The sequence below is a fragment of the Lygodium microphyllum genome, chromosome 19 (genome assembly GCF_053477565.2).
Source record: "Lygodium microphyllum isolate KBCC chromosome 19, Lygodium_microphyllum_v1.1.10, whole genome shotgun sequence".
NCBI classification, from domain to species: domain Eukaryota; kingdom Viridiplantae; phylum Streptophyta; class Polypodiopsida; order Schizaeales; family Lygodiaceae; genus Lygodium; species Lygodium microphyllum.
This window is the reverse complement of record NC_141153.1, coordinates 141,448,237-141,461,214: the sequence shown is the minus strand read 5'-3', so window position 1 is coordinate 141,461,214 and position 12,978 is coordinate 141,448,237.

Below are 12,978 nucleotides of genomic sequence, written 5' to 3'. Positions count from 1 at the left end.
TCCATCTATTTGGCATAATTGAAATTATAGATGAAAAAATGATAGCATTTTCCAAATAAGAATAGTATTTGAGAACAAGGGAAAAAGAATTTGTTGAAACATAATAGTAAAGCTTTTATATGTAAATGAATCATAGGTTTATGCATGGAATAGTTTTTATTTTCAAACAAATGTAAAACAAAAACTACTTTATATAGAGATATATAGTTGAAACACACTTTGTAGTTTGATCTTGACTTTTGATTCAAATTATTTAAAGTTACTTTTGGTTTCAAATTGTGTATTTGATTGCACATCATACGCATTAGGAGATCATATAACACCATTAACTTTTAAGTATATATCAAGAAAAATAATATAAATATAAATATAAAGTATCCACTTGATATTTTGTATTATAAGAAAAGATCCCTTATGCATTATGAAAGTTGTAAAGATCATACGATTATAGTGAATATATTTTACAGTAAAATACAAGAAAATATATCCAAAAATTAAAAAATTTCAACTTTAGTCACTATAATAAATCTTGAGGCATCATTCGTAAAATATTATCAAAACATCAAATATACTCATATAAAGATATATACACTTATATTATAATTGCCTTGAACATATGTACATATACTTTAAGTCAAATAAAACAAATGACAACATCATGTAAAAAGAAATTGAACATAGATATAACAAATTGTATAAATAAATTTTCAATGTATGATATTTAAATAACTTATCAAAGTTTATGAAGAGTAATTTTTAAATATAAATAATAAAATACAATTAAATTTCACAAAATACACAATTTTACAATCTATGAGTTGTGATATTACATATTTTAGCACAAATATGGTTAAAGTTATTAAGTATATTGAATATTTCTTAATACATTATCGTAAAGATACATTATGATAAAGAAATCAATAAAAATACATAACAATACATATGTAAATGATGTAATAATGCAATTAAAAGAAATAAATACCAAAATACTTCTATCCATATAATATAAGATTCAATAAGGAGATAAATAAAGTAAAAATTTAAATTAAATTAAAGATGATTAATTTCACCACAAATGGGATTTATTAAATGTCAGAGAGAGAACCAGGGAGAGAGAAAGAGGAGAGAGAAGACTGCAGAGGAGAGAGAAAGACTACAGGAAGAGAGAGAATAAGAGTGACGAGGAGAGAGAAAGACTAGATTTAGAGAGAGAAAGACAAGAAAGAAGGGGAAGCCATAGAAGCTTTGAGCAAGAAGGGAGAGAAAGTCTGTAATTGTATTAATGTGTCAAAAAGATGTGTAAAATTACATATCCTCTCCTTTTATACCAATGTCAGTGTGACATGGCATAATATCAATATTATTTACACTAATTCCTTATTCTCATCTTCTTACAATCCATCCCCACTCAAGATGAGTTTTTGTCCTCAAAAACAAATATCGGACTTATTGGTATAGCCAAGTAGGGAGCTGTAGAGTACTACTCTGTACAGCATTACAAGTGGTAAAAGAAAAGATTACCTAATATTCAATAGTAGTACTAATCTATACAGAGGATCAAAATCAGCCTGTAGCCACCCGGATCAAAAGGGAAAGTTGTATTGTGACCATGCATTGGATCAACTTTCATAAGATCAAAGTCAAATACAGCCGGAAGCATGATCATCATGATGGTACTCACTAACAAAGTCACCATTGCATGATGATCATCCAAATCCACATGCTGTCCATGAACTGCCTTCTTGAACTGAACTTCTTGTTGTGGACTCATACCAAAATGATCTTCAACAAGATCTTCTCCATCCTTTGCATCATAATAGTCAAATACCAAGAATATTTTGGCAGTCTTTGCCCTACATGTGGCTTGGTGATTACAAGATAGTGGCTTAGCACATCGATAGCATAAGCCCACAGCATGTAGTTCCTGTATCGTATCACTAGTAAGGTGTCTAACGCGTTTAGACTTAGATAGCAATTTACACACCTGCTCATCACCATTGGTCAGCTCTATAATAGTTTTGACATGCTACTCATAGTCAACTTGACTGCAATGGCAGCTGAGATCAATAGCTCCAGCTCTAGTGAATAAGGTTGGCTTCAAACACATGCTAATATTGACAAACTTGGACAAGGTTGGCTTCAAACAAAGGCTAGAATTGACAAGCTTGGAGTTTTGACTGATCAGTGTATTGCTCTTATGAAGGCGGTTATGGAAAAACCAGCAAGACCTGAATCAAATGCTTATGTTTATGGCCAACATGTATATGCTGATGAGTATCATTCCATTGAGCCTTAGCAGCAAAATGGCTATTATGGTCAACATGCTTATGCTTATGAGCATCCATCTCTTCAGCAAAATAGTTATGATTATACCTGTGAAGCTCTCTTGGTTGACCAGCCTAGTTCTTATGGATGTGACAGAAATGGTTATGCTTATCAGTACACTTCTAGCTTTGATCAACAGCAAGCAAGTGATTATGACCAATGCTGTGGGATCAATGATCAAAGGCAACATGCTTATGTATGTGAGCAGCAAACATCAGTGGAAGCAAATGCATATGCTCAACCAAACTATCCCTCTGATGTGCAACAGGGCTATTATCACCATATGCAGTATGGACAACATGAGCAATATGGTCATGAGGATGGACAGCCATCTGTTGTACATGATGACATATAGTCAGTGAAAAAGGAATACAGGCTAATCCCAAGAAGGTGCAATGCATAAGAGATTGGCCAATGCCTACTACTACTACCTCTCTTAGAGGATTTCTTGGTCTATCTTCATTCTATCGCCGATTTATAAAGCATTATGCGGCAATTGCAGCTCCTTTGACTGACACGTTGAAGAAGGAGGCTTTCTTTTGGGATGCTCTTGCAGATAGCAGCTTCAACCAGTTAAAGGAACTACTTACTTCTGCTCCTATCTTAGTATGCCCGGATTTCTCCAAAGAGTTTACTATACAGTGTGATGCTAGTGGCCGTGGCATTGGGGCTGTTTTGCTTCAGGAGCATGGAGTAATTGCATTTGAGAGCCGTAAGCTTACAGATAAGGAGATGGCCATGAATGTTTATGACCAGGAAATGTTGGCTATCCTGCATGCAATCAAGAAATGGCACCATTACTTATATGGCAGCCGATTCAGAGTACATAGTGATCACCGGGTACTCAAGTATTTCCTTACTCAGTCAAATCTCACTCCAAAGCAACGTCGATGGGTAGCTACATTACAGAATTATGACTTTGACATCACTCATACAAGGGGCAAAGATAACATAGTGGCTGATTCTCTTTCTCGTATGTGGGCCTGCAAAGTGTCAGTGCGACATGGCATAATATCAATATTATTTACACTAATTCCTTATTCTCATCTTCTTACATTAAATTCCTTACTAAACAACAAAATGATATTCATGGTTGAATAACTAATGTACTTGCAAATAAAATAAAATACAATATATTTTAGTGATATTTTTAGATGACAACTCAAGCTTATTAGTATGAATAAAATTTAAAAAAATTAAAGTGCTTATATATTGGGTAAAGTTCTATGGAAACAAGTAATGTATGCTTTAACACATATGTTATCTAGTATTTTATATAAATAAAATAAAATAATCATTGATGACAATTGATTAGAATACTTTTGATAAAATTAAAACTTTGAGAACACAATAGAGAATATTGTAAGTTGTACAAATATTAAGGAAAATAATATATAAGAATATAAAGATATTAATAATATTCAAAAAATAGTTTATTACATAATAAATTAATATTTGAACAACTTATACATTATGAAACAATATTGATTTGTTAGCACCATATGAAAAGAATAACCCATTAAGTATATTAAATGATTTATACTCTAAAGAATGCCAATTTTTAATTATTTTTTATGGTGAATGAATATTTAAATTTGAAAGAAGATAAGCATATCATGAATAAGCCAAATTGAAATTTTCACATTCTAATCAACAATTCAGACAACATTTAGCAAATCTTTTTTAAGTACTAAAACTATTAGCAAAAAAGGTTCTCGACTTAATCTAGGTAGGAATGTGTTAACACACACTTAATGGTAAAGAACTCAGAGTTAAATTTATCTTAAAAATAATAAATATTGAAAGGATATTAAAATCAATTATTCCATTTAGAGATCTTAAAAAAGTTGAACGTCACTAGATTATCAAATACAATTGAAGAAAAATGTTTTCTCTATGATTAAGTAATTATGAGGACTATCTTTTTTTCGTTACTTTCATGCATTGAATGACTTTGGGAACCTTTAATTGATTATTTAATCCAACCAAATAAACATTTTTCAATTTCAAATATAAAAAATCTTATCTGATCAAATTACTTAATAATAGCAAAGTATTTCAATCGTATAATCCGATGTTTCATAAATTGGATTAAAACGAATAGAACAATAATTAGGCAACTACAAGTTTATTTTTTTGTAAATTTTTTTTATAAATGTGAAAAAATTCAAAACATTAAGTATAAATATTTAAAAAAATTTAAATGATGGTTAAAACTTAAATATTAAGGTGATAAAAAAAGATATATATTAGCTATTAAAGCTTCTTTGAAAAAAATGGTATATTTTAGAAAGATCAATAAAATATAATATTCAAACTAAGAATGTGATCCAAAAATTAAGCTTACTTTGATATGTAAATAATGATATACAATTTACTAGTGCTATAAATAATAAAACAAAATACTATATGGTAACACTTTAATTGAAGAGTTACCAAAAATTCTATCTAGAATACAAGTACCTCATTTAATCGATAATAATATTAAGTTTAATAAACTAAGACAATTAAATAATGATTCATATTATATGATATAATTTATAAAAAATAGAAAGAGCATTATAACCATACATTCAAAGCAGATTCAAATATTGATCTTCCATTTAGTTTACTAATGGCTTATACAAAAAATAATTCTTATAACATCAATGGAACTACAACACATTTACCCTTACATATTTGGATAAATAATAAAGAAATGAACTCCTTCAATTAATAAACTCTAAATAATTTATCTTAAAAATATAAAAAATTTAGGTTGCTTGTATTTGATCAAATTTCATTAATTGAAAAACAATCTTTGATTTTACCAAAAATAGGATGAGGCCTATTAAACATAATTACAATAAAGATTTTGTGGGTACAAATATACTATTATGTGGTAAGTTATATCAAAGTAGATAAATAAAAGAAAAACGGATATTTGAATAAAATGGAAGGAATATAATCAATGCAAGTTTTTGAATAGATAAATTAAAATATTATGGATTAACTAATATTACATGTCAATAAGATTTATGATTTATTAATACTTTCATTAGAATGTGAGTAGGAAAGTATAAAAAAGAATATATACAAGCCTTAAATAACACACATTTGCAAAAGAACTATTTCAATAATCATACATCAATGCTTGTTTATTGACTAGTCTTACTACAAAGAAACACAATAAAAAACTTTATGAATGTTTTTGAGTTTTATCTTACAATACACAATATAGAAAAAATAATATTTTAGAACCTAAAGTTATTTATCTTCTAATGCACAAAAAAATGTTACTTTTCCACATGGTCAATAAAAAAATAGATGGTTTAGTAAATGTAATTTTTAGAAAAAAGAGTGTTAGTTAAAATATACTCCACAAACATAAATATAGATAAGAGTGTTGTAAATAGATCACATTAAATTTTTAAAAAGATGGCTACTTATAGAAGTATAAGAATAATATGGATACAATTTAATGATACTAAAGTTTAAAATTTAATTGAAGAAAAACTAAACAACTCATATACTAATGAAATAAGAGAAAATTAAAAACCAATTTTTTAATTGCATAAAGAAAATTAGATTGATAATCCTGAATATATGTTTACTAGAAAACTATTTCCAATCATGCCATGTAGTAGTTAAGAAATACATAGACTGTAAGGTTTAACACTAAACAAGCATACATTTGATCCAACTAATATTAAAGCATAAGGTATCTCATATGTAACATTATCAAGAATATAATATAAAAAATATTTTTAATTAAGTGAAAATAAAAATAGTAAAAGTAATAATTTTATCATCAATGAGCTTAATAAACTAAAAAGCACAAAAAATAGAAAACAAAAATTCAAAATCATGTTTTTTAAATACACATGTATTAAATGAGTATGTTCTAGATATTAAATAATAATTGATTTTTCCTTAAGAAATAAAAAATTAATAAATATATATTAGATAAATAATATTTTTTAAAACTACCAAAATATATACTACTATAGCATTATTTTATAAAAGTATAAAGATATAATATTATCGCCTGTGTAACATGTATGTACGCATGCACTCTATCATCTACCTTGTGGAAAATCTCTCTGCCACGGTGGATATAGAAAACTCCTCATGCAAGAATGTTACTATTTAGTCCTTTCTCCCCTCACGTATATTCTTCCAATAGTCCAAGACATTGTGCCAAAAAACTTGTTGGCATAACTCTCATACTAGACATCACCCTCCTCCTCTCATCATTCATGATCACGACTCCTGTCCTTTCATCTACAAGGTATCCATACCCCTATGGGATATGTCTCAGGTGTGTCCTCTCCCACCTATGATTGCACTCCTAGGCATAACCAAGAGACCCCTATATATATGGTATGCCCACGAGGGTAGTATCTCTAGAAGTAGTACCCATAGGGGTGCCACTGCTGTGGGACGATTGAGCAAAAGATAGAGTCACTTGAGTAGATGTCCCCATAGGTGTGACAAATCCTACATGTGACACAACTCTACCAAAATGACGAGATAGAGACACTACATTGGTGCCTCCACAACAACTATCTGAGCCACCCTCTCTCGAACCTACACAAGAGTGGGGAGTAGCGCCTGTATCTCAAGCCGACCGTGGGCTCACAATATCCATGTCTCTGCAGCACCCCCCAGCACCTTGTCTACTAGAAATTAAAGCATCAAAGTGTGTCGAAGTAGATCTAACGGAACGGCCTGATGGTGTCCGAGATAGTGATGTAAAGAGGCATATTCCACGGTGGATTGCGTAAGGTTTTGCAGTAGATTCCATAAAATTATATTTATTTTTTGGGGCTCGTACACAAGGTAGATTCCTTGTGTGAAAAGTTGATGGGGACGCCTATCCTTTTTGGGGTGATTCCATAGTAAGTGATTCCACAAAATACATATTTAAATTAATGGATATTTATGAGTTTAGAGTACACACTCGTATTAAATTAAGGTTAGGACAGAGTTCCAACCTATTTATTTATTTTGTAGTTAAAGACTGCTAGGTATTCACTTTTGTCGGTTTAATTTTATTATTTTCTAACAATCGTGAATGCTTCAAGGTTAATGTGTAGAGCAGGCGGCGGTGGCACTGGGAAGCACTAGGCGATAGCATGTATTCAAGTTATTTAGAAGAAATTATCATTTTTGATGGGCGTGCATCTTAGGGGTGGTTTTGATGCACTTATTTATTGAAGCGCTTGACATATATTTATTATTTTGTATGTGCATGGCCACACGATTTAAATATTCATTATTGGTCATTGTATTTGGGCACAGTCCGACTCTTGGGGTGCCCAACCGCTTTATTCTTTATTTGGACAAAAGCAAACACAAAAGCTAAAGCATGCTAATTATAAATTTGGACTATTTTTTAGCTTGGAGATAAATAAAGTATTAAATACATGCTTTGTGGAGTGCCCACACAATGCATGGGGGGAGATTGTACCCAATTGGTCTTTTTGCTTCATGTCATGTAAGTCTATTCTCTTGGATTTTGAGCTTAAAGTAGAGTTCTTTGTTCTTGGGGACCTTTTAGCGCTCGCTACGTACGCATACGGCATCCGATTTGCACACTAGTGGTATCAGAGTGAAGCTGAGATCGAGGGCTTCTAGTCGCTTACCATCTCGCGTGAAGGTGAAGCTTCTGGAATGAACGGGCTCTACAGTCAGTCTCGTGATAATTCGTCAATACCAACGTGTTCCTGGTAGTGAAGAACCCCCGGCTACACTGTCGGATCGCAAAGGACCACTCTCTGGAGGCAAAGGACCACTCGGGAAGTTGTCTCATGAAGACATTTTTTTTATAGAGATAACAGTAAGTACCTTCATTAAGATTAGCTTTAAGCTTATAAAAAAAGCTTAGCCTCTACAATTTTTTGAATCTTGGTGGGAGATGTCTTAACTGGCGATGATCGCAGCGTCAGTATGCCACTGTCCTGCATTAAATAGAAAGGATTTAATTAAGCTTTTTACTCTAAAGCTTAAAGCTATAAGGCTTAAACATTTAATCTTTAATCTCATGCATAGAGGAAGTTCATATTGAGCTCCTTTTTGAATCACTCCTGAACTTGTTTCAACCTCTTTGCAAGCCCTTGTTCGTGCCTGCACTATGACAGAGCCAAATTCCAGCAAACAGATTGCTATATGCAGTCTACACAGACGAAGTATATGCTTGGAAGAAGACCGTGACATCAACTTCGATATCCATAAAGAAGAAAGATCACAAATTAAAAAAATCCATTTTAAAAAAAAGCAAGCCTTGTAAAACCGACTTTGAGCTACGCTCATCCCGCTAACAGGATTTCGAGTGAGTGAGGTTGTTTGAAATTCTTTAGGATGACCGATCAAAATATGGAAGATTTAATGGCCGAAGGTGATTTACCGGAACCAACGATGGAGCAAAAATTGGACCTAATTATGATGCAGCTTCAAGAGAAACGAAGAGCATGTCAAACTTTGCAAGCTCAATTGGCTACTCTTCAACAATCTATTGCTGATCAAGATGGACCACAACCTGAAGATGTTATACGACGCACGATCAATGCGACACTTGAAGCACAATCTATTCCGAAAGAAGCCAAGATAAGTAAAAGGTTTCAAATTTCGTACTTTCAATGGGTTACGCGATGGAAAGACTGTTCTTGCTTTTATCAATCAGTTTGATGATTATTTCCATGAAGAACAATATGTCGAAAAAGACAAAACTAAGTGTGTCACTAATCATTTAGTGGATAGAGCATCGCTATGGTGGACTATTGCTCGCAAAAGCAATGATTGTCCTACTACTTGGGATACTTTTCAAAAGAATTTTTTGAAGAATTTTCTTCCACCTCAATTCCATGAAAAAGCAATCAAACAATGGGATTTTTTGCAACAAAGAGATCGCGAGCCTATTTTACAATATACCAAGTGTTTCTGGAATGCTTTATTACAACTTTGAATGCTCGAAGATGTACCTGAGGTGACCCATAAGCGCAAGTGTATGTCTGGTTTGCTTGGTTACTTCTATGGAAAGTGAACATGTTCAAGCCAATGACTATCGAGGATGCGATTTCCTTGAACACAATATTAGTGAGTTTGGGAATCTTTCAATTTTCATTTTTTGAATATTAAAAAGGTGGCACTCGGATAACATGCCTATAAGTTTCTCAAAACCATATGATGTGACCTATCATTGGAAAGCGCTTGAAAAATGGAATCTATTGAGCTATAGAGCGCTCGATTTGGAGTTATAATGTTCAAGTTATGACAAATCCAAAGATTTGACCACGTGTCCCAAACTTATGGGAAATTCCCATATTCCCCAATATGGTGTTCTTGGCCCATGATACTAAAGACAAAATTCAAGGACGAGAGAAGCAACCACAATAATTCTCAAACAATGGTAACTTCAGTACAAAGCAATTCAATTCTAACTTTCGAAGATTCAATCGAAACCGCTTTATTCTATCTTCATTCCGTAAATCTTAGACATGACCCCTTGCTTTACCATCAAACAAAAATCCAAATCCTAAGCCATCTTTCTAGCCAAATCCCAACATTTCTAAACTTTCTCTTATTACCAATAATGTTTCTAAAGCCAAATCCATAGTCTGCTATAAGTGCCATCAACTTGGACATCTAGCGGTGAATTGTTAATCCAAAAAGTCAACTGTTCACATCAACTACTTGGGAGCGATTGAAAATGAAGACCATGAAGAAATGCTAGATTTCATGGAAAACGATGACGATAGCGGCACTACTTCAAATACTTTACCAGGTACGCCAAATCCCCAATCTTTATTAACGATGAAATGTCTTGTGCATGGTAAAGAAAAGACTGTTTTACATGATGATGGGAGCACACGATTTTATTTCTGTAAAATTGGTCAAAGAATTGAATTTACATACTGCTTGCACTCATTATCGCATCAGGGCTACATTCCTAGGCACTAGATACAATGGAACACAAGAGGTGTATGACTTAGAAACTAAAATGGGTAATTATGCTGAACGTAGAAATTTCTTAGTTGTGCCTCTACAATCTAGTGACATTATCTTAGGAATGCCTTGGCATCATCAATATAATCCCGATATAGATTATTCCACGTATTCAATGAATATTTATTCTAATGGAAAACAAATCACAATGCATGGTATGCACACTTTTGATATTTTTTCATTGCTTAGTCATACACAGGTTAAATGTGCATTAAGAAAAGGTAGCAAATCTTACTTAATACAGGTGAATGAAATTGAAGTTAAGGAAAATAAGATGCATCCTAGGCATGCACAATTTCTTTCACAATTTAAAGATTGTTTTATTGCTGACTTACCACATGGTTTACCACCCACGCATTCTGAAGATCATAAAATAGACTTAATTCCAGGTTCTCAACCACCATGTAAAGCAACTTATTGACGTAATCAAATTGAACAAAAAGAAATTCAAACTCAAGTTGAAGAATTGTTAACCCAAGAACTCATTAGGCTTCTCCATTTGGTGCACCTATCCTATTAGTTAAAAAGAAAAATAACACCTATAGGATGTGCATTGATTATCGTGCCCTAAATAAGATCACTGTCAAGAATAGATATCCAATTCCTAGGGCAGATGACCTCATGGATAAACTACAAGGGGCTGCAATATTTAGCAAAATAGATCTTAAGTCTAGATACCATCAAGTATGACTGGACACATCTTATAATTTCAAAACTGCATTTAGAACTCAATTTGGGCATCATGAATTCCTTGTTATGCCTTTTGGTTTAACTAATGCACCGACCACATTCAATCATATGATGAATCTCATATTTTTGAAGCATCAGCATTGTGTCATTGTTTTCTTTGATGACATATTGGTTTTCAGTAAGAATGAAAACAAGCATTATGAACATTTATCTTTGGTTTTCAAATTACTAAAAGAGAATCAATTATATGCTAATCCTGAAAAGAGTGAATTTTTCCAAACCCAAATTGAATACTTAGGACATATTGTTTCATCTAAAGGTATTAAAGTTGATCCTAAAAAGATAGAAGCAATTTTGAATTGGCCGATACCTAAAAATGTGCATGAATTACGTTCTTTCTTAGGTCTTTCTAGCTTTTACAGAAAATTTGTGAGAAATTTTTCATTGCTAGCATTACCTTTGACAAAATTATTAAAGAAAGGTATTGTGTATCATTGGTCTGAAAATCAACAAAAGTCTTTTGATTTACTAAAACATGCCTTAACACATGCTCCTATATTGCAACTCCCTGACTTTAATAGACCATTTTTCCTAGTAGTCACTGATGCTAGTGAATCTAGAATAGGAGTTGTTCTTATGCAAGATTTCCATCCCATAGCCTACTCTAGTTGCAAACTCAAACTCTCTAAACTTAAGTATTCTACCTATGATAAGGAATTGCTAGCTATAGTACAAGCTTTATGTCAATGGAAACATTATTTAATGGGATGTGAATTCATGATCAAAACAACTGACCAACAAAGTATCAAACATCTCCTTAGTTAGCCATAAATCTTTGACCATCATATTAAATGGGCTGCTTTTATTCAAAGTTTTCATCCACTTATCCAATATCAACTCGGAAAAGAAAAGAAGCTAATAAGAAAAGAAAATCTATGAATTTCATTTTATAGTTGATGATTATGTTTGGTTACGAATTGAAAAGCCAAGATTACAAAGTGTTGAGAAACACCTTGTTGTAAAGTTAGCTCCTAGATTTTATGGACCTTTCAAAATCATTCACAAAATCAATGACAATGCATTTAAATTAGAACTACCCCAACACTGGAAAATCCATAATACTTTTTATATCACTTTGTTACGGCCTTTTAAAGGCCAATTACCTGTCCACCTTGTCTATGAAAATCCTCCTTTGTTAGAAAAAGAAACTGAAATACTTGAACCTGAAACAATTTTAGACACTGATTATATGATCACTAGAATTGGCCGTAGATATTATAGATCTTTGGTGAAATTCAAAAAGCATCTTGTTGAAGAGCCCCAATGGATGCACGCTCATGACCTAAGTGCTTACCTCTCACTGCTCATTCCACATTGAGCCAATAGCAATTGAGGACAATTGCTATCCAACCCCGAGGGAATGATGCCAGGAGGCATATTCCACAGTGGATTCTATGAGGTTTTGTGATGGATTCTGTAAAATTATATTTATTTGATGGGGCTCATACACAGGGTGGATTCCTTGTCTGAAAAGTTGATGGGGACGCCTGTCCTTTTTGAGCGTCACATTAATTTAATGTGCAAGTGGGTGATTCTATAGCAGCGGGTGATTTCGCAAAATACATATTTAAATTAATGGATGTTTATGAGTTTAGAGTGCACACTTGTATTAAATTAAGGCTAGGACAAAGTTCCAATCTATTTATTTAGTTTGTCGTTGAAAACTGCTAGTTATTCACTTTTGTTGGTTTAATTTTATTATTTTTTAATAATTGTGAATGCTTTAGTTGATGTGTAGAGCAGGTGCGGTGGTGGTGTTGGGAAGCACTGGGCGATAGCATATATTCAAGTTATTTAGAAAAAATTATCATTTTTGATGGGCGCGGGTCTTAGGCATGGCACCAATATTTATTTTGACGCGCTTATTTATTGAAGCACTTGGCATATACTTATTATTTTGTATATGCATGGACGCAC